Here is a 23189-nt window from a genome sequence, read left to right on the forward strand (position 1 = left end):
TCTCAGGTAGATTTTCAATTAAAAACCACGGTTTGGCCCTTTGTGATAAGAGGCAGGATTTTGTCTGAAAGCTTCATAGTCCAGTGGTGCTGTTTTCATGGTATGCATTTGATCTTTGCAGTTGAAAGCTAGACCCTTCTCTAACACTGGGGCAGTAAGAGGCAGCATAATTCTGTCCAGGGAAGGCTGGGAGAGTGCCCATTCCATTGAAACCTCACACCCATGCTGAACGCCTACTGGAAATAGCATCATCTTTTTAAATACTATATTCTCAGGTGAAGGGAAAGATCAGGAAGGCTTGGTTGGGGCAGGGTTCTCCAGAAGCCAAACACAGCCATACTCTGCTGACAAGAACTGTGTGAGACAGGGGCCTGCAAGCAGGGGAGAGTCTGGCACCCATTTCCCCTGTCCATTTCCCACAATGCCAATGCACATCAGGGGCGGGTTTCCCTGACTCTCCCTGTCCCGCTCTCCCTTTGCTCCTCCCACTTGCTCACTCTCTTGTACAGGCCTGGTCTACACTAACCCCCCCACTTCGGACTAAGGTATGCAAATTCAGCTACGTTAATAACGTAGCTGAATTCGAAGTACCTTAGTCCGAACTTACCGCAGTCCAGACACGGCAGGAAGGCTCCCCCGTCGATGCTGCGTACTCCGCTCGCCGAGCTGGAGTACCAGCGTCGACGGCGAGCACTTCCGGGATCGATCCGGGGCACTTCCGGGATCGATCCGGGATCGATTTATCGCGTCTTAACCAGACGCGATAAATCGAACTCAGAAAACCGATTGCTTACATCCGGACCCGGATGTAAGTGAAGACGTACCCTTGGTACACAGAGAGTGGAGAAGAGGGTGGGAAAGGAGCAGAAAGAGAGAGGAAGGACTGGAGAAGAGCAGATCCAGAGGGTAAGGTATGGAATTCAAGGAGGCAGGAAGGGTAGTGAAGGAGGAAATGGGAGAGTAGAGGCTGTTCAGCTGAGCCAGCTAACCTTTCTGGACACAGGAAAAAGAGAGAGAAGACTGGTTGGGGGGGAGGGGAGAATAGGTTCAGGCAATTTTTACTTACCCAAAGTTCTTTCCCCTGGGTCAGGCTTGCCCAGACTCGACTGTTGGGACTGACTGGACAGCAGTGGAGTCTTGAAGAGTCCTGCAGCTGCTGCAGTGGACTGGCTCACAGCATAGCTGGACCTATCACATGACCTCCTCCTCCTCGTCCTCACTGTTCATGTCAGGGACCTGTGACTTTTTTTTTGGCAAAAGTGGCCATTTGTCCCGTTTGCACTTTGCCAGCTGATGTTGATCATTTGGCAAGAGCAAATGAGACAAGTGCCTACTTTTGCCAAAAAAGTGGGGTGTGCACCTCTAGCGGGGCACAGAGAAGTGAGAGGGATGAGCAGCAATGCCAGCCCTGTGGGAACAGGGGACAGGGCTCCAGCAAGCTGCATAGGGAGGTAGGCAGGGCTCAGGCGAGCAGCAATACAAGCCCCACGCAGGGAGCAGGCTGGGGTTGGACAAGAGCCCTGCACATGGGGGAAGCAGGGCTCAAGCCAGCGACTCAGGTCAGCCACGTGTGCAAGGGGGGGGGGAGAAGGGGGAGCAGAGTATGGGCCAGCTCCATGTGTGTGGGGGAAGGGGAGGCAGGGAATAGGCCAGCCCCACATGCAGGAGGGGAGGATGCAGGGCTTGTGCAAGTGGCTCGGGCTAGCCCCACGTGGTGTTCAATTTTCCCTTTGGGAAATATGGTCACCCTATCCCTATGCCCTTCATCTCCTGAACTGTTGTCCTGTGAGGCTAGAAGTATCTGACAAATTCAGCAGAGAAGACAAGTGGGCTGAGAAACCAGAGGGCTTAATCCTATACTCCATGTTCACCACAAATCTCTGATCAGGGCCGGCTCCAGGCACCAGCGCAGCAAGCAGGTGCTTTGGGTGGCCAACGGAGAGGGGCAGCACGTCCGGCTCTTTGGAAGAATGATGCAGTGGCGGTAGAGCTGCCGCCGAAGTGCCGCCGATCACGGTTTTGGGTTTTTTTACTGCTTAGCGCAGCCAAAACGCTGGAGCCGGCCCTGTCTCTGATCAAACTCAGTGGGGCTTTAGCTAGAGGAAAGGCTGTAAGACCAGTAGGTGAGTTTCTGTAGGTTGCAAAGTTTCATAACAAGAGCTGAAAAGCCGTATGTCATTAATACCAGGTATCAATTTTAGCAATTAATAATACCCTGCAATTCCCTGATTTACCTAGAATAAATTGGCAACAGATTTACCTGCCAATGAGTCAATCACATGACTATTTTTACCATATTTGCCATAAATGGTTGTGTGGTCTTCTTTGCACTTGGATTTGGGAACTTTAAGGCTAAGACTGGTGAAAGCAAGAGCACAAGACAATTTAAGAAATGAACATCCTCTATGTTCCTTATATAACATCAACAACAGGATCAGTTGGTTAGGTAAGAAGCTGTTGGCGATACATGACTGGTTTATAGTTGCAATAATAAATTATTCTCTTACTTTAATACCAGCCTGTACCCACAGCTCTTTATAGTCATGCAAACAAGTTACAATTAAACTACTGTCAAACATTAAGAATGGAGTAATAACAGTGAACATTTATTAATGTTTTGAAATTTATTGTTTCTATCAAAACCAATAGTAAAAGTTAAAAAAACTAATGATAATGTGGAAATTGGTTTTAAACCAAAATGCTTACTTGACTTTTGTTTATCTTTACTTAGCCATGATTTTTCCATGATGCATCACAATAGTGCTTACTTAGTGTTCAAGACAAAGTCAGGATTGTCCTCATTGGTCTGGTAAGAAAATTTTAAATATAAGTAAGATAAGTGTAAGCTGGGGTCAATAAAGTCAAAAAAGACAACGAAGATGGTTAAAGCAGCAGTGGGAATGTCAATGGCTCCAACTCTGCAAATAGATCCCCATGCACAGACCCCATGCACAGACTTCTACACAGAATCTCATTGAAATCATATGAGATCCCCATAAAGAACAGAGATGCCGTGGTAGGACTAGGGTGAATGAGAGATGCAGAAACAAAGATACATGACCTGGAAAAGAAAGGAACTAGCAAGGACTTGAACAAGGTATCCAGAATGGAATGGTGCCATGAAAACTGACCAGAGTCTCCGTTTGCACAAATTAAAAGAACAGGGTGGCACTAACACTAGTAAAGTCAGAAGACGTGAAAGGAAGTACTACTTCACAGAACACACAGTCTCTTTATAGAATTCACATCAGCAACTCAAGTACTGTGGATAGATTCAGTGAATTTATAATATTTGTAACTATGCCACCTAAAGGCAATCGAATTTCATGCTTCATGGTCTAAAATAACTTCAGGGATTAGGAAGGAAGTTTTCCCCAGGTAAGTGATATATAATTGGCTAGTTGCATAAATTATGATGGGCACTGGCAATTTCCAGATACATTACCATATTTCACAGAATAGTGGCTTCATCTAGCTGGACAGATATTCTCTTCCTTTGATCCAAGATTCTTCTATGATATTCCCTGGAACATATTCTATATATTCAAGATAGCTATTCCTGAGACACCTATTTCATTCTCCTTAACACCGTATTTGACTATCCAGTAATTTTACTAGCACTCTGGGAATGGTATTGTATATTCCAAATGTCTTTTTATACCAAGTTATATAAAAATAACATTGCCAATAGTATATTACCAGGTTGAGAATGAGAATCAATAAAAAGTGCCCAAATGTGCAGTCAATTCAGCTCACATGTACCATTAATAATACTGTAGTATATCAACTTCATATACCCTTGCTGGGAAGTAAATTAACAAAATAACTTAGAATTTCACCATTCTATTCAAAGCACTTTCTTTAAATTAGTGGCAATAAGAATAAAGTTCTGATTCAAAACACTAATAGTGTTTAAATTATAGATCTTTATTCAATTTAATGCTCAATTAGAAGGTTACAAAAAATGTTTGCAAAGGCAAGTTGCAGTCCTATTCTAGAGTACTGTACCTATCATTTGTGATATGTTCCCCCCACCTCTCAAATACATTTTCTCAGGTACGGAACATGTTGCATTTTCCAAATCCTTTCCCTTACTTCAAGTTTCATTTAATCCATCATTGACAGCTTTGGGTCGTGGTAGGCAAGCAGCCATTTTGGCTTCTCTTTGCTCTCTGGCTGTTCTCAGTCAGATTCATTATTTTGCAGATATAAAAGAAACATCATAGGTGAGTCAAGATACTATTCAAAAGATCCTCCTACAAAAAAAAATAATAATCAGAGATAGAGTATCCTTGTTCCTTCCTTGATACGAGAACATTCAGGACTGACAACCACATACTGAGTTTCTCTGTTAATCATACATACTCTACTGAGATTTATTACCTTTATTAAAAAGTTACAGTGTAGGTGGAACTAAAATACCTATCCTTTGCAATAAATGAGCATATATTCATGTGTAAAGTAGAAAATCCATTATCAGATGTGCTTTAAGTATTGTGAAGTTGTTAGTCATTTTTCTATTCTATGACAGATATAAAAAAAATTAACTTGAATTTTCTTTCCAAAGTAGAGAAATTTAAGACACATCAATTATTACCTTTGAATTTTTTCAGAGAACCTCCTCTGAAGAAAGTGTCCTTCTGATTACAACAGTGAGAGTGCAAAATCACACATTTCTCTGTGCATATTGGGCCTGATCCAAAGCCCACTTAGGTCTCTTATTAACTTCAGTGGACAGTGGATTATGCCCTTGAACACAACTTCATCACTATTAAGAACCTTGCTGCAGCAACTGGCTGCCAAGGCTGCTGGAAAGTTTTCCTGCTACATCAACTTTCAGAGTAAAGCTTTACTGTTTCTCTGCCCATAACAATGGCTATTCCAGCTATTAGCTCCTACTTTTTGTACTGAGATGCATGTTTTATACAGGTCATCTGCTCTTTTATATTAACTATTCATATTTTTTTAAGACAGCAGGGATTGTTGACAACATTTTTCAGTGAGCATGAAAATGCAAGGGAAGAGAAATGTGACAACACTTTTAACTCCCTTTGATTGTTCAGCCCAAATAATATCTTCTATGCATCATAATCTTGACAGTGAAATTTGTAAAAACATTGAGAGAATGACAGCAGGGTTATTCTCGTTGTCTGTAAAGTAAAGTAATTAAAGCAAAATAAAAATACTGAACATTAAATATAGTTGGACTCATTTAAGATTGTACAAACATTCTATCCATAATGTCAAAAACATACCTGATTGGAGCCTGTGGGTGTTTCTGTAACAGTTTTGGGGAAGGCAATATGCTAAATCAGGCATAGTATTTTTTCCCTCTGCCTGTATTGTAGCTTATCTCTCTGCTGCAGTGGAGACCAGAGTGAAGTCTTTGCAGCACTTTGATATATGTGTATACCCACAAATATCATACAGAGTTTAATCTCTGATAGAAGGTCAGTGACACAAAATCTCAGAAGGAAAACATTTACTAAATAAATCTATATATGACTACATCATAGTTACTTGCAGTCCTTGAAACAAGTGTGAAGATTGGCAATAAGAAATCTTTTAAAGACAACACTTTCAGTGGGGTTTCCCCCAAGTTTTAGTACTTATGGCTATCATAACTTCAAATGTAACATATAATTATGTGCATACACTGCCCTCGGACCCCTCCTCTGAGATGATTTACCCTTCTCAGTGGCATAGTGTCCAAACCCGCTGTAGGTCATACCAGCTCCTTAAAAAGTGATAGTCCCACAATCTCCTTCAGACTCCCCTCAGGTCTTTGCAATGATAGTCTGCAATTTGCACAGCCTGCAGCATTTCTAGCAGTGCAGTTGGATGAGGGAGCCTCGCAGTCTAATCCAACAGACTGGCTAAGCCCCTGGAATACAATCCTTACAGCAGAACTTTTTGGTCCTTGTACTCCTCCAGCACTGCATCCTCCCACTCCTCTTATTTATAAATTACGACTCCTCCCCATGAGTTGCTATTGGGCAGCCATTGGTTACACTCTCATGGTCTCTGGATGTGTCCTGCCAGGCTGCTTAACCACAATGAAAACAACTAAATAGCTTCAAATAGCTAATAAGCAAGACTAGTGCCCACCACCCAATTTTTGGATGATGCTGGCCCCTCCAGCAGAGTCACTCTGCCAAGCTCCAGCAAGTCTGCAGCACGCTGAGGCCCCAAAACAAAAAAAAAAGAACTATGTATCCTTGCCCCGGTTTCTTCCCTTATCTGTACCACTCTTCATACAATGAAGAATAGGATCACAGGCCTTTCAGGCCAACATCCTCAATGATATTTAGGCACCTATCTTCCCCTTTAGGTTCCTAAGTCCACCATTTAAGGTGGGAGTCACAAAGGAGCTTAGGTGCCTATAGGAGTTAGGCACCTACATAGCTTTGTGAATCCCATCCTTAGGCTCCACTGCTATTTTCAAAACCAGCACTCAGATTCCACCTAACCCCATAGGCACCTAAGTCCCCTAGGCACCTAAGTGTCTACCAGTTGGCATTCACAAACCTCCCATAGCCCTGACTGCCCCATAGCTAACAAGCTGCTTGGAGACATAGCTGAAGCTGAAAATCTTAAAGGCCCCAAAGTGGGATTCTGAAACCAGGCAGGGCATATCAATAGGGTACAATGCTATAGGTGTGCCCTGAGCACACCTAAGACCCAATAACAGAAGGGCCAGACGCAGGCCCTCAACAGGCAGACGGGCAGCACAGCACCCACATAAGACAGCAGGGACACAGGGAAACGTAGGGTGAGTACGAGAGCAGTATTGAGCAGGAGACAGCGAAAGTTAGAGACTGTTTCAGCTGTGAGGGCATGAGCTACCTAGGCACTAAGCTAGGTCAGCCGCTTAACTCCAGGAGAGGGTTCACGACTGAGAGTCCCAAATGGAGGGAGGACCTATCTATGGCCCATCAGCCAGGCGGCCCACTCAGTTTGCTAGTTTCTGAGAATGCCTTTCTGGAGCACCTACCCCTCCCTATGTGCCTAGCTGGAGGCTGAGGAGTCCACTAGGCAGCTGTCTACCCAGGGGTTAGGCACCCCTACATACCTTTGAAGATCTGGGTCTCAGTCTCTTCCACTTAGAAGACACATTTATGACCTTCGGAATCTTCTGAATCAAACGTATTTCAAAACATACTGATGATGGCAAATACTTGAGATACTGAGCAGTCCCTCTCCAATCCCTCTCCCCCACTTTTATACTTTAACTTCCTTTTTTCCCTTATATGTCTCCTCATATTTGCAAATATGTGCACCTCACCCTTTATTATGGCCATAACATGAAATAATATTATGTAATATTCTTATGCATATTATTATATTATTCTGATGTATATTATATTATGTAATATTATTATGTTTATATTCATCAGGTTAGAGCTAACTCTACAATTGCAGCTCCTATTGCATTGATGTTTTCTTTGTCCTCCAGCAGGGCCTCAACAATTTCCTGTGGCAATGAGTTCCACTGTCTAGTTATGTGTTGTGTGCAGAAGTACAACACTATAGGCAGTTCATTCTAAGACACAGCGTGCAGATAGTGAAAAAACAGGCTTGATGAAGAATTCTTTTACTTAACTGCCATGGAAGTCAATGGGTGTTTTGCATGCAGCTTATCAGGTGAGATTCACCCACAATCACCCCTTGAGGACAGCTTCTAAATGATAATCTCCAGGCTAAATCTTACCAAAGCACTCTAACTCCAGGTTCTTCCCTTCGCTCGTGTAGAGTTAACCCCACTGAAATTATTAAACAGCAGCTTCTCTCCGCAGCATCAGCACATGAGTAGAAAATGACAAAAGAGCCCCAACTGCAGAAATATTAGATGATCCTTTTAAATGATGCATGAAAAACAGAATACACACATACTGATACTGATACACTAGCCTGATTCTACAGGGCTGCAAATTGCAATAAAAATTGTTTTATATGGTACACTGAAGAAAGGTGAGATAAAAGCCCTGAAAATGCCTCATTGCAACTCAACAGCTATTTGGTTTCTTTTTTTCCTCCAAGAGGTTCTGATTTACCTCAAAAGACCTTTGAAGGTCAGTTATATCTTGTTTTTCCATTTTGTTAAGCATCTCAGTATGCTACTTGTGGGATGTAATACACTATAAGTGTGTTTTTTATCATTGTCATTCTTAAAACAAGGTTGGACTGAGATAGCTATTTATGTTTATAAAATATGCCTGAGGAGGATGAATACATTCCAACAGCAAAATATCAGGCGACATAAAGAGGCCCTCCCATACTCCCATCCCATCACCTGCTGTGGTCTTCTGGTGGAGAGAGCTGGTGGCTTGCTATATGCCTCTGCTTTCTCTTGGCAGAGGGGCAGCTGGATGGTAGTTCACATTGGACTTCCATCAATGGGTAATAAAAACTCCTCCTCAAATAGGTGTGTGCTCACAGAAAAGAAAATAATAAAGAATTGAATCTTAGGTCAGACAAGAGAGTTAAATAAAATCCTGCCCCATAGTTTTTTCTAAAGCATCTTTATGTAGCACTATTTTCTAGAAATTTTGTAACTGTCAGCCACTAGAGGGCAAACTGGACCAAGTCATTTAACAAAAAGAAAATAAATGCTTGTCCAATAACATGCATCGCTCAATTTTAATTATAGTTTATTGTATAGGAAGTAGCCCTTCCCCTCAACTATACTTGCAGGGAACCATATGCCAGCAATGCCAACTCTTTCTGGAACAGTCAAAACCTTGATTACTCTTTCTATTGCTACCATTGCATTTGATATATTACATCTCACCAAGGATCTAATCCAAACTCTGTTCTCAAGTACTCGAGTGCAAATCTGAAGTAATTGCTGATGTCAATAGAGATACAGCAGTGTTTAACCAGTGTAAGCGAGAAGAAAAGTAGGTCCCTTGTGTCTCTGCCTCACCTCTTCTCATGGACTTTAAGGCCAAAGGGACTATCGTGATCATCTAGGCTGACCTCCTGCACATCACAAGCCACAGAACCTCACCCATCCACTCCTGCAATAGGCCCACAACCTCCGGCTGAGTTACTGAAGACCCAAACCTGGCTGAAGAAAGTGATTGAAAAAGTGCTTAGAGTAATTTATTTTTCCAATTAATAAAAGTTTTACAACCTACTGTTTCGATTTTTTTTTAAATGTTAACAGCATTTTGAAAAACATATGATACCACAAAACAACTACAGTAATTTTCACTTCCTCGTAGGTGTCACTAGTCAATCCTAGTTATCAATTACCAATTTAACTCTGGTTATAAATCAATCCTCTATTCTTTATAATGGCTGCAGTGAGAAATATGAACATATAGGTGAATGTTAATTTTCACATGTGTGCTTGTAGCTATAAAATTTTGGTATGAAAACTACTTTATGATATAACATAGGCGCAGAGACTAGAGGTGCGGGGGGTGCTGCAGCACCCCCAGGTTCCAGGCTGCCGGCCCCACACACCCGGAGTCCTGGCTCCCGGCCCCGTGCATCTGGGGTCCCGGCTGCCTCAGCTCTGAGGGGGTGGGGGTGGATGGGGTAAGGAGCTGGCTTTCAGTACCCCCAATATTTAAAAGGTTCAAGTGTCAATGCTATATAGTATAACAGACTTAAAGGATAAAAATAAAGAACATATGGAATGCCCAGCAACTAGCACTAGCAGCAAGCAACTCACATGAACTACTAGGAGGAAGTAATATCTTTAGCAACTTCTTAAAAGGTTTATGCAAATGCTTCTTTTAGTGGAAAGGACTGTCTCTGACTGGAAGTTTAGGAGCAGAGTAAGAATGTGGAATGTTTAATAAAGGGATCCCACCTTGAAAGCTGGAGAATCTATTCTTCCCTTGATGCATGCAAAAATACCATTAATCTTACATAGGCAATAACAAGATATAGAACTGTTGGGCCAAATTCACCACTGGCATAAGCAAGTGCAACTCCACTGAAGTCAATGGCGTTGCATCTGCTTAGGGCAGCAACAAATTTGACTTCCGATGTCAGGATTTTTAAAAGTTTAGCACATAAAATATCCAGCGTCACAGGTAAACATCAGGCTAGAGCTCTTTCTTTGACTTCTCAAAAGTGAAATTGTCAAGGTAGCTTTCTGCTAAACGTATAAGCTGCCTCACGGCGGAAAGTAACAGGATGTCAACATCGCACAAAAGATCCAACTCGGAGCAGTAGTTTTTAACAGGTACAATCTGAGCAAGAGGGATTCCAAGTTTCTCTGCAGTTATCCGCATCTGTAGAAAAGGCACAAAATGGATTATCCTAAAGAACTCCCCGACTATTTTTCAATCTTTCTGTTCCTTGAGGAAGCTAAGCAAAAGCTTTGAGTATTTTCACAGATATTGTTTAGTGAGATTAAAAGTGGAAGATACTTTAGTTCTTCAAACTTCCTTATATTGAAGGCATAACTACTTTCACATCATACCCATCCTGCAACTGACGTAGCAACTACATTTTGATGCAGCTACAGTTCAAGACCATATTCACTTTATTTTATTCTTCTTTAGCAAATTCACTGCTAGAAACTGACTGTGTAAACTGCCCTGGAAGCCAAAATCCTCTATTTAAACTCAGAGGTGATACCCAGAACACAGGGCTATTTTTCCTTCATAATGATCTAGAGCAGAGGTTCTCAAACTGTGGTCCGCGAGCTCCATTCAGGTGGTCCGCAGATACACCTCTACCTCAATATAACGCTGTCCTCGGGAGCCAAAAAATTTTACCACGTTATAGGTGAAACCGCGTTATATTGAACTTGCTTTGATCCACTGGAGCACGCAGCCCCCCCCCGGAGCGCTGCTTTACCGCCTTATATCCAAATTCGTGTTATATCGGGTGGCGTTATATCGGGGTAGAGGTGTAGTTCCCACTAAGGTGCGCGCCTGGGTGGCCTCACACAAGAGAATGAAGGGCCACACACCTAATTAGTGGAGCCACGCAGGGGGGAATAGGGGGTAGGTGGGAGGGAGCAGTGGGGTGAGAAGAGGGGGTGGGTGGAATTTGGGCCATGCAGGGCTGTGGTGGTCAGAGAAAGAGGCGACTTTCCCCAGCTCCAGGGCTGCAGCTGCCAGGGAGAAATGGCCCTCCTTCCCAGCCTCAGCTTGGGGGCTGTTGTGGTGGGGAAGAGACCCCCCTCCTTCCCAGCAGCGGCGGCTCCAGGCACCAGCGCTCCAAGCGCGTGCCTGGGGCAGCAAGTCATGGGGGGGCACCTTGCCAGTTCCTGCAAGGGCGGCAGTCAGGCCGCCTTCAGCGGTATGCCTGCGGGAGATCCGCCGGTCCCGTGGATTCAGCAGCAATTCGGCGGTGGGTACGCCGAAGCCACGGGACCGGCAGACCTCCCGCAGGCATGTCGCCGAATCCGCAGGACTGGGGACCTCCCGCAGGCAAGCCGCCAAAGGTGGCCTGCCTGCCGTACTTGGGGCGGCAAAAAAGCTAGAGCCCCCCCTGCTTCCCAGATCCGGGGCTTCCATGGTGGGGGAGACCCCCCTCCTTCCCAGTACCAGCTTGGGGGCTGCCGTGGTGGGGGGGGGAGAGAGGGTACATCCATCACTTAGAAAGGTAAGGCTACTGACATTAAAATATCAGTTGTGTGCTTTTATTTGTAGAACAAAAAAACGTAAATTATTATTAAGGTGTTTTTTTATATAGTCCTTTTATCCAAAGCGCTTTACAATAGCTAGCTAATGGTACAAAAAACACTCCTCTGTTACCCGACTACCCCAAGCCTTTGCCCTGCTTCTGAGGGGTGTGGGAAATACGGTTCTGTACTGTAGTTTAAATGAATTATTACTCAGAGTTTAATATTAATATGCCTAGTAAGGAATCTATTTGTCAAAAAACATTTCCTAAATCTTTTTTGTTGTCTGTATTGTTACAGACATACTTACTCACAGGTCTTTTGAAATAAAATACTAAAATAATTGAAACTGATGTGATTATATTGTGTTATTTTGACAAATAAAATATGAAGATTTTTGCAGAATTTTAAAATATTGTGTGCAGATATTTTGCACCCATCAATAACAAATGCAACACAATGAATCTGATCCTTCAGAAAAGGCATCTTGATATAGCCTGGAGAATCTGGATGAGGGGTGGCAGCTGGATTAAACTGCAAAAAATTTTTTTTATAATAATAAGTAGCACTTCCAAAGAACTGGAGATTCAAAGAGCTGTATAAATACTGATTCTCACAATACCCCTCTGGAACAGAGAGACAAGTATTATTATCTCATTTTACAGAGAAATACTGATATGCAGAGAGGGGAAATGATTTACACACACTCATAGATGGAGTGATCAAATCAGGATTAAAATTCAGGATTTCCCAATTCTCAGTCTCATACTCATTTTTCCAGATGGAGAGCCAGATTCTGATCTCTGTTATTGTAAACATGTGTAAATCCAGAGTCACTCCTTTGAAGTCAACAGAGTTCCTCTGAATTTATATTCCTTGTGGAAAAGTAATAATGAAATCAAAAGACATCTCTAGAAATTAAAAAGGATTCTTGACATATTACTTGTGTGTGTGTTTTTAATCACACTTTTTATTAAGGTTCCATCTATAAAGCATTAATAAATTATTAACAGATGTTTTAATAAATGGTTAATTGATTGTTGTAGAGTCCATCAAAAATTTACTCATAACTATGGCTTATAACCATCTGTAACATCTACTCATGTGCTTAAAGCCATCTGTACGCGTGCTGCTCAGAACTGTAACATGCTTTTAACATTCTTCATTTATTACTTCTTTGTAAACCATTTATAGATGGAATTTTAATATAAAGTAGGACCAAATAAATCACAGGAAAATTGGGCTTGTGGTTAAAGCATAAAACTGGGACTCGGGATATCTGGCTTCCAATATATCTTTGACCAAGATAATTAATCACTGTTCCTCAGTTTCATATTTTTAAAATGGGATTAATAACACTTTATATCTCACTGCGTTGTTGTGAGGATAAATTAAGGTTTGTGAGGGGCCGAGATACTACAATGATGAGAATCATACAACGACCTTAGCCCTCCATCTTTGCTTCTGTAACAAGCTCAGTTCATCTGGAATGAAGAATCAAAGTCTACATCTCTTGCATATTACAATAGTTAATATTTGGAATGGTCTGTAGGCAGCAGCTATCTAGTAATCGAGACAAATGACCAGATGAGAAGGCGCTGTACTAAGCTTGAATATGGTAGAAGTTGCTCTTTTCTAGAGCTGGTCAAAAATGTTTTAAAACTATGTTTTCAAAAAATTCAAAATGTCAGCGTTGTTTCTGTTTCACCAAACTAACCCATTCTTCATTTTTCATCAGAAAAAAAATATTTAAAAATGCTCATTTCCTGAAAACCAGGTTTCCAGTAAAAAAATAAATTAGAGAACCATTTCAATAATGGAATTGATGACATTTTTGCTAAAAAAATCTTGGAAACAATTTAATGAAAAACAAAAAAAATTCAAGACACAACAGAATTGTGTTGGGGGAGATGTGGTGTTAAAGTCCATTTTTCTATTTAAAACTTTTTTGTTCAAAATATTTCAACCAGCTCCAATCTTTATATGCCTTGAGCCTGATTCTCCCTTAGCTTGTACCTGTACAAAATAGGTACCAAACGCTACCTGGGCAGAAGGGTAGACAGCAATTTAAATCAACTTTGCATAACTGTAAATGCCTACACAAGGTGCAGGAGAGTGGAGAATCAGGCCTAAACACCTTTCCATAGTTTATTTATTTTCAAATACACCTTACCTGTGATCACCTCACCTGTGATCACCATTCATAAGCTTTTACTGTACAAATGCAAGAATCTACTGAGCACAGTGGGTATTTTGTTCCACAGTAATTAAATGTAAGATATAATATTTGTACATGTAAAGAAACATTTAAGGATATCACTGGGTCTAATAAGGAACTGCACAGAATTTGTAGAAATTCTACAAATCCTGGTACCTATCAGGAACATGGCCTTTTATTATGTTGGACACTTCATCAATTTCCAGACCCACTCCTGAGTTTTCTTCTATTCCCATTGTGTCACAGAGGATAATAGGCAGAGGCTTGCCATCTCTTCCATCTTTAACTGGGTAAGTCCTGTACTATTGGGGCAAAAAAAAATATGTAAAATAGTATAGACAGACATAGCCGAAAAATGAATATTTAAAGCCAGATTACTATTTCTTAACCATATTGAGTAATGCCTTTCTCATCACAAGTAGATGCATGGAATTCAGTGGGGGCATCTTTGGATTTTCCATTTAGTCGGGGGGGGGGAGGGAAATCTGGATTTTTAACTAAGAGACTGTGATTTAGCTTGGATGTTGTTTAATTAGAAGCAAATATTTACCTGTGTTGTCATGCTAGCATTATCAGATCCCGCTACGGCTTGGCTTGGCACATAACCTTGGAAAACTGAATTCACAGAGTTGAAAAAAATGGACTTCCCAGCTCCAATTGGACCAAGAACCAAAATCCGAATCCGTGGCACTGAATTTAAATAAGGTTTGTAAGATCTGATTTCCTCCATTATTTTCCCTCTTTCCCTGTTAAGACAAAAAGATTTGCATAATTTCAAACACCCATGAGATCACAGCACATGTTTTGCACTACATATAGGCACAGTGAAATTAGGAAACTGTAAATATTCCCCATCTTTCCCTATACTCCATTTTTAACTATCATCAAACACACACTGCTAAACAATCAGTGGGGCCATTGGACAATCAAGGTGCTAAAGGAGTACGCAAGGAAGATAAGGCCATTGCAGAGAAGCTAAATGAATTCTTTGCATCAGCCTTCACTGCAGAAGATGTGAGGGAGATTCCCACATCCAAACCATTCTTTTTAGGTGACATATCTGAGGAACTGTCCCAGATTGAGGTGTCATTAGAGGTTTTGGAACAAACTGATAAATTAAACAGTAATAAGTCACCAGGACCAGATGGTATTCATCCAAGAGTTAAATCAGCTTCTGTATCAGATGACTGGAGGATAGATAATGTAACACCAATTTTTTAAAAAGGCTCCAGAGGCGATCCTGGCAATTATAGGCCAGTAAGCCTAACTTCAGTACCAGGCAGATTGGTTGAAATGATAATAAAGAACAGAATTATCAGAAACATAGATGGACATGATATGTTGGAGAAGAGTTAACATGGCTTTTGTAAAGGGAAATCATGCCTCACCAATCTATTAGAATTCTTTGAGGGGATCAACAAACATGTGGACAAGGGTGATCCAGTGGATATAGTATACTTAGACTTTCAGAAAGCCCTTGACAAGGTCCCTCCCAAAGGCTCTTAAGCAAAGTAAGCAGTCATGGGATAATAAGGAAGGTCCTGTCATGGATCAGTGACTGGTTAAAAGATAGGAAACAAAGGACAGGAATAAATGGTCAGTTTTCAAAATGGAGAGAGGTAAACAGGGGTTCCCCCAAGGATTTATACTTGAATCAGAGCTGTTCAACACATTCATAAATGATCTGGAAAAGGGGATAAACAGTGGGAGTCAAAGTTTGCTGATGAAACGAAATTACTCAGATAATTAAGTCCAAAGCAGACTGCAAAGAGTTACAAAGGAATCTCACAAAAATGGGTGACTATGCAACAAAATGGGAGATGAAATTCAATGTTGAATATAATCCCAACTATACATATAAAATGATGGGGTCTAAATTAGCTGTTACCACTCAAGAAGGAGATCTTGGAGTCATTGTGCTCTGAAAACATCCACTCAATGTGCAGCAGCAGTCAAAAAAGCTAACAGGATGTTAGAAACCATTAGGAAATGGATAGAGAACAAGACAGAAAATATAATGATACATCTATATAAATCCATGGTACGCCCACACCTTGAATACTCTGTGCAGATCTGGTCGCCCCATCTCTAAAAAGATATATTGGAGTTGGAAAAAGTACAGAGAAGGGCAACTAAAATTAGGGGTATGGAACAATTTCCGTATGAGGAGAGATTAAAAAAGATTGGGACTTTACAGGTTGGAAAAGAGACGACTAAGGGGGGATATGATAGAGGTCTATAAAATCTTCACTGGTGTATAGAAAGTGAATCAGGACGTGTTATTTACTCCTTCTCATAACACAACAACTAGGGGTCACCCAATGAAATTAATAGGCAGCAGGTTTAAAACAAAAGGAAGTACTTTTTCACACATTGCACAGTCAACCTGTGGAACTCTTTGCCAGGAGATGTTGTGAAGGCCATAATAGGATTCAAAAAAGAAGTTAATGGTGGATAGGTCCATCAATGAATATTAGCCAGGATGGACAGGGATGCAACACCATGCTCTGAGTGAACCTAGCCTCTGGGTGCCAGAAGCTGGGAGTAGATGACAGGGGCTGGATCATTTGATGTTAGTGTGTTCTGTTCATTCCCTCTGAAGCACCTGGCATTGGCCACTTTCAGAAGACAGGATGTTGGGCTAGATGGACCGTTGGTCTGACCCAGTATGGCCATTCTTATGTTCTTATGTACATAGTCTACTGAGGACCTTTGCAGTAGCCAGAGTGACCATGGTTGATGGTGTCACACCAGGCATCACGTTGTGAAGTTCCTAGCTATGGCTCATTCCTGAGAATCCATAAATCTCCAGGGTAGTCTCATAGACACATCAGGTAGAATCAAGACATGAACCCCTTCACATGACAATGGAGAGTTTGAGAGCATCCTGGTAACATGGCCAAAGAGCATGCAATGGTGCTTTTGAATATAGTGAGCAACTGAAGAACAGACAGATTTCTTTGAGAGTATGACCTTCACACAAAGTCAAACCACTTTATGCTCAGGATTTGGTGCTGACATCACATATGGAATGGATATTTAACTATGGTATCCTCTATTTTGGGTGCCCAATTTAAAGCACCTAGGGCCTGGTTTTCAGAAAATGCTGAGTACCCACAGTTCCTACTGAAGCCAATGTGAGATTCAGGTTCACAGCACATGTAAAAATCTGCCCTAAGGTGTCTCAATCTTTAAAAATTTTGAAAACATATTAAACCAATGCTGCCTAAAATAGTTGCATTGAATGTCACAGGGGAATTCAATCTCTGTTGCAATGTGCTGGCTCTGTCACAGGAATGGCAGCAAAGTTAAATTCATTCAAACAGGTTTAGAAGTAAACTAAAAGCTATTAGGAAGGTAGGGTTAATCCGGTTTCACAACATATGTATATAGAGCATACAAGTTGTCATGCATTACACATGTATTCTGGTAACCAGCCTCAGGTACCATAAACCACGAAATGCAGCTTAGGTCTTGTAAGCTGTGCACTGTGAAAACATAGCAAATAAGCAGAATCAGACAGAACTGACAAATCTGAACCAACATCTAGCATGCAGTCATTGGAGTGTGACTGTTTTCTAGGTGTGCAACTGTCAACATAGCAAAGGAGTTTCTGAATAGGATGAGGTGAACAGCAATTCTCTACACTCACGGTTATATCAGGCACTGAGACTTCATGTTCCTGATTTCTGAAATGAGGACAGAGGCATGTTTTATAGAAATGTCTTTTCACACTCTTGACACATGGCATCTTTGACAGAACATCGTGTACAGCTAACTATGTACAGCATATATGCTTAGTGGAAGCACAACATTCTTTCATGGAAGGTGTTTTAACTAACCTGACATCTGTTGCAAAAGTAAGACAGCAAAGCACAAAACGTCCAACAAGTTCTCTGAACATGCTGGGGACCATGTTTGTTTCAGACAATGAAGGAAGTAACCAAGTGGCAACCATTTTAGACTTCACTCTAAATAACAAGGAGGAATTGGCTGCAAATCTGAAGGTAGAAGACAATTAGGAAGTGATCATGAAATGATAGATAGTGAAAGCAGCAGCATGAAGAAAATGGACTTCAAAAAAGCAGACTTTAACAAACTCAGAGCGAAAATGTAAGGGAAAAAGAAGTTAAGTAGAAATGGCAGTTTCTCAAAGAGACAATATTAAATGCACAGCACCAAACTATCCAGATGTGAAGGAAAGCTAGGAAGAATAGTAAGGGGCCAATATGCCTCCATCAGGAGCTTTTTCATGACCTGAAAATCAAAAAAGAATCCTACAAAAAGTGGAAACATGGACAAATTGCTACAGATGAGTACAGAAGAGTAGCACAAGGGACAAAATCAGAAAGGCTAAGGCACCAAATGAGTTACACCTAAAAATGGACATTAAAGCAGGGTGGATTATTTAAATTTTGATATTTAAATTATAAGTTTTTCTTTTTAAAGATAAACCTGTTTAAAATGAAATCTGAAATTAATACAAAATATATTAAGGCCTAAATGTATAATCTCTTAAAATATTTAAATAAAAAAATTAGCATGCTGAATCCATGAGTCAAAAACTTTGAGTTAAAGGCTGCTTTTCTATATAAAGAAAGTACCAGGTAGAAAACATTTAATTTTTGAAGTCAAGCTTTATAAATATGATACAAGAGTAGTAAATAAGCAAAATATCATTCACTATTTTCTAACATACTAAAAATGTACAATTAATAAGAATCTGAAAATATAAAGTTTCAGAGTAGCAGCCGTGTTAGTCTGTATCTGCAAAAAGAACAGGAGTACTTGTGGCACCTTAGAGACTAACAAATTTATTTGAGCATAAGCTTTCGTGGGCTACAGCCCACTTCATCAGATGCATAGAATGGAACATATAGTAAGAAATATATATACATACAGAGAACATGAAAAGGTGGAAGTAGCCATACCAACTGTAAGAGACTAATTAATTAAGATGAGGTATTATCAGCAGGAGAAAAAAAACCCTTTGTAGTGATAATCAAGATGGCCCATTTTAGACAGTTGACAAGAAGGTGTGAGGATACTTAACATGAGGAAATAGAATTAATTAGCCTTTTCATAGTCTCTAAGGTGCCACAAGTACTCCTTTCTTTTTTTGAAAATATTAAGCTATATAGTGCTTAAATAAATGGATATAATTATAGCGTACCTGCCTAGGTAGCAAAAAGATGAACCAAATCTAGTGTAAAACCTCTATTTAGTTGTAAATCAACATGTTTTAATGGTTATATCAACCAATGAGAATGCAGCTTTCTTTAGAAAATAACTGAAATTGATTAAAATGGATTATTTAAATCACGACTTTCCACTTGGTGATTTAGATCAATCCACCCGCATAAAAGCCAATAAAAAGAGATTCTATAAATACATTAGGAGCAATAGAAAGACAAGGGAAAATGTAGATCCACTAGTTTGTGGGAAGGAGAACTAATAACAGATGACATCAAGAGGTGTTTAATGCCTATTTTGCTTCAGTTTTCACTAAAAAGATTAATTGTAACCAGATACTCAACACAATTAATATTAACAACAAGGGGAAAGGAACATAACCAAAAACGGAAAGAACAGGTTAAAGAATAAGTTAGATGTATTTAAGTTTGCAAAGCCTGATGAAATTCACCCTAGGAACTAGCTGAAGCAATCTCAGAACCTTTAGCAATTATCTTTGAGAACTCAGGGAGGATGGATGAAGGACTAGAGAAGAGCAAACATAGTATTTATCATTAAAAAGAGGAACAAAGAGGACTTGGGGAGTTACAGACCTGTCAGTCTGATTTCGATACATGGAAAGATACTGGAACAAATTATTAAACAATCAATTTGTAAGCATCTAGAGGATAACAGGGTGGTAAAAAATAGCCATCATGGCTTTGTGAAGAACAAATCATGCCAAACCAACATAATCAGTGGATCAGAAGTGAAGCTGTAGACATGATGTATCTTGATTTTAGTAAGGTTTTTGACAGAATCCTATATGACATTCTCATAAGCAAATTAGGGGCAAATAGTCTAGATCAGTGGTTCTCAAACTTTTTTACCGGTGATCCCTTTCACATAGCAAGCCTCTGAGTGCGACTCCCCTTATAAATGAAAAACTCTTTTTTACATATTTAACACCATTATAAATGCTGGAGGCAAAACGGGGTTTGGGGTGGAGGCTGACAGCTCACGATCCCCCATGTAATAACCTCACGACCCCCTGAGGGGTCCCGACCCCCAGTTTGAGAACCCCTGGTCTAGATGAAATTATTACAAGGTGGGTGCAAAACTGGTTAAAAGAATATACTTAAAGAGCATTTATCAAGGGTTTGCTATCATACTGGGTGGACATATCTAGGGGTTCCACCGAGTTGGTCCTGGGTCCGACTTGAATAATTAAGTGAAGAGTACACTTATAAAATTTGTGGATGACACCAAGCTGGGAGGGGTTGCTAGCACTTTGGAGGACAGAATTAGAAGTCAAAATGATCTCAACAAATTGGAGAATTAGTCTGAGATTAATAAGATGCACTTCAATAAAGACAAGTGCAAAGTACTAAACTTAGGAAGGAAAAATCAAATGTGCAGTTACAAAATGGGGAATAACTGTCTAGGTGGTAGTACTGTTGAAAAGGATCTGGGGGCTATAGTGGCTCACAAATTGAACAGGAGTCAGCAATGTGGTGCAGTTGCAAAAAAGGCTAATATCATTTTGAACTCTGTTAACAGCAGAGTAAAATGTAAAGCACAGTAGGTAATTCTCCCACTCTACTCAGAACTGGTGAGAGGCCCCAGCTGGAGTACTGTGTCCAATTCTGGGCACTATAATTTTGGAAAGATGGACAAACTGGAAAGAGTCCAGAGAAGAGCAACAAAAATGATGAAAAGTTTAGAAAAACTGATCTATAAGGAAAAGCTAAAAAATCTCAGCATATTTAGACTTCAGAAAACAAGACTGAGGGGGGGACTTGATAACAGGACTGTTATAAAGAAGAGGGTGATCAATTGTTCTCCATGCTCATTAAAAGCAGGACAAGAAGTAATGGACTTAATCCACAGCAAGGGAGATTTAGATATTCGGAAAACCTTTTTAAGTATAAGGATAGTTAAGCTCTGGAATAGCTGCTTAATCATAGTCTGTAATCCTCTGGAATGCCACTTTAAGTCTCTGCCATAGCAGATTCACTGTGGCTAGGAATAAGCATAGCTCTTCATGAAGCTTATTTTGGTTCAGACATTAATTTCTCATGTATGTCTGATCTGTTCTTAAATCATCATTTTGTACTTACCCCCAGATTGTGAGGTGCTCAGACACTAGGGTCATAGGTGCCATTAGTACCTAAGATACACAGATAAGCATCTCAGCAACACATGTCTGTCTATTCTAGCACCATCTAGTTAATTCCTAAAATAACTCGCATCACCAGAGCTTTTGGTGGCCACAGATCATTATAGTGATATATTACAACAGTTAACTTACTCAGTTGTCCATGTGATCTTCCTCCATGGAGATTCCAGGAAACTGCTAATATCTAGGGGAAAGGAACATATAACATTAAGAGTACGAAGCTATAATTTCCTCAGTAAACATTTTCTCTTTTGATATCAATTTACCTTCAACTCGATACACCTCACATTCCATAAGGCCTAGATCATTTCCATGCAAGTCAGCAACATTGTATGTGTAGTTGTTATTAGAACTTGTTGCTGCTGCTGCTGCATTTTGGTCCAACAACTGCAGTGCTCCACCGCCAAAATTAGGGCCACTGGAACTATGGTCATATATAGCAGATGCTGCAGTTTTAACAGGAATTTGTAGTGGACTGAGCACACCCTCTTTGCCTTTTAATCTAAAGAGAAAAGCTTTCTCATCATTTATGTACTTTCCAGATGAAACATATCACTGACTCGTAAATCCTCCAAAAACATAACCACTTCCGTTATATGCTACTGCTACAGTTGGCCCTTGTGCATCACACTTGGCATGAAATATAGAAGCATTGTAACCATGGATGCTTGCTTTATAGAGAAGACTTAAGCATCTGCTCTCCAACAGATGTTGCAGTTGCTCTTCCTCATCTTGTGTTAATCTAGATTTGACCCCAACCATTCTTCTTAATCTAAAAAGACAGAAAAGATTTTACAATTACTAGTATAACAATAAGAAAAATGTATTATTATTTTTAACTCAACTCAACTCACCAAAGATGGAAGGTAGTGGTGTAGTGGTGAAGGCCCTATGTTCCCCATGAAAGAAAGAGGCATGACAGTAAGTCATTATCATCATTATTATTATTGGTTGTATTCCAGGGCTATCTAGAGTCCCCAACTGAGGTCAAAGCCATATTGTGTGAGGCACTGTCCACACACATAGTTAGAGACAGTCCCTAACCCAAAAAGCCTACCGTCAAAATAAACAAGACAGACAAATAGGGGAAGAAAGATAATGTTATCCCCATTTACAGATGGGGGAAATGAAGCAGAAAGAGCCAGCATAGCTTCATGGATTTCACAGCAAAACAATTTTTCTACCTGAATGGAGAAAAAATATTCTTAAAACGTATGGCCCAATTGTGTTGCCTTTACTCAAGCAAAACTCCTACTGACTTCAATGCAGATCAGGCCCATTTTATCGAAATGGTCAAAACTTCCATACTGTGACCTGATTCTAATCTTACTTACACTGGATAACTCCACTGACTTCACTAATTTATGGTGGTGTAATGAGAGCAGATACACGTTCATTGTCTCAGAAACATAGTTCCTACTTTATGGAGTGAATTTTTTTCTCTTTCCAAGAACAAAATAATGGCTATACTGGGTCAGACCAATGGTCCATCTAGCCCGGTATCCTGTCTTCTGACAGTAGCTTGTGCCAAATGCTTCAGAGGGAACAAATAGAACAGAGGAATTTTGAAGCTTCTGGCATTTTGGAGGTTTAGGGACACCCAGAGCATGTGGTTGTATCCCTGACCATCTTTGTTAATAGTCATTAATGGAACTATCCTCCATGAACTTATTTAATTCTTTTTTGAACCCAGTTATACTTTTGGCCTTCACAACATCTCCTGGCAACGACTTCCACAGGTTGACTGTGCGCTGTGTGAGGAAGTACTTATTTTTATTTGTTTTTAACCTGCTACCTATTAATTTTATTAGGTGACCCCTATTTCTTGTGTGATGTGAAGGGGTAAATAACACTTCCCTATTCACTCTTTCCATACCATTCATGATTTTATAGAACTCTATCATATCCTCCCTTAATCATCTCTTTTCTAAACCAAACAGTCCCGATCTTATTAATCTCTCTTCGTATGGAAGCCGTTCCATACCCCAATCATTTTTGTTGCCCTTCTCTACACCTTTTCCATTTCT

General features: G+C 40.4%; 1 pseudogene; it reads right to left on the bottom strand.

Moving 5' to 3' along the window:
- Positions 1-10061: 10061 nt before the first annotated feature.
- On the bottom strand, positions 10062-21924 carry LOC113407363 (annotated as a pseudogene).
- Positions 21925-23189: the final 1265 nt, after the last annotated feature.

The sequence above is a fragment of the Terrapene carolina genome, unplaced genomic scaffold (genome assembly GCF_002925995.2).
Source record: "Terrapene carolina triunguis isolate 2854851 unplaced genomic scaffold, T_m_triunguis-2.0 Scaffold211, whole genome shotgun sequence".
Taxonomy (NCBI): domain Eukaryota; kingdom Metazoa; phylum Chordata; order Testudines; family Emydidae; genus Terrapene; species Terrapene triunguis.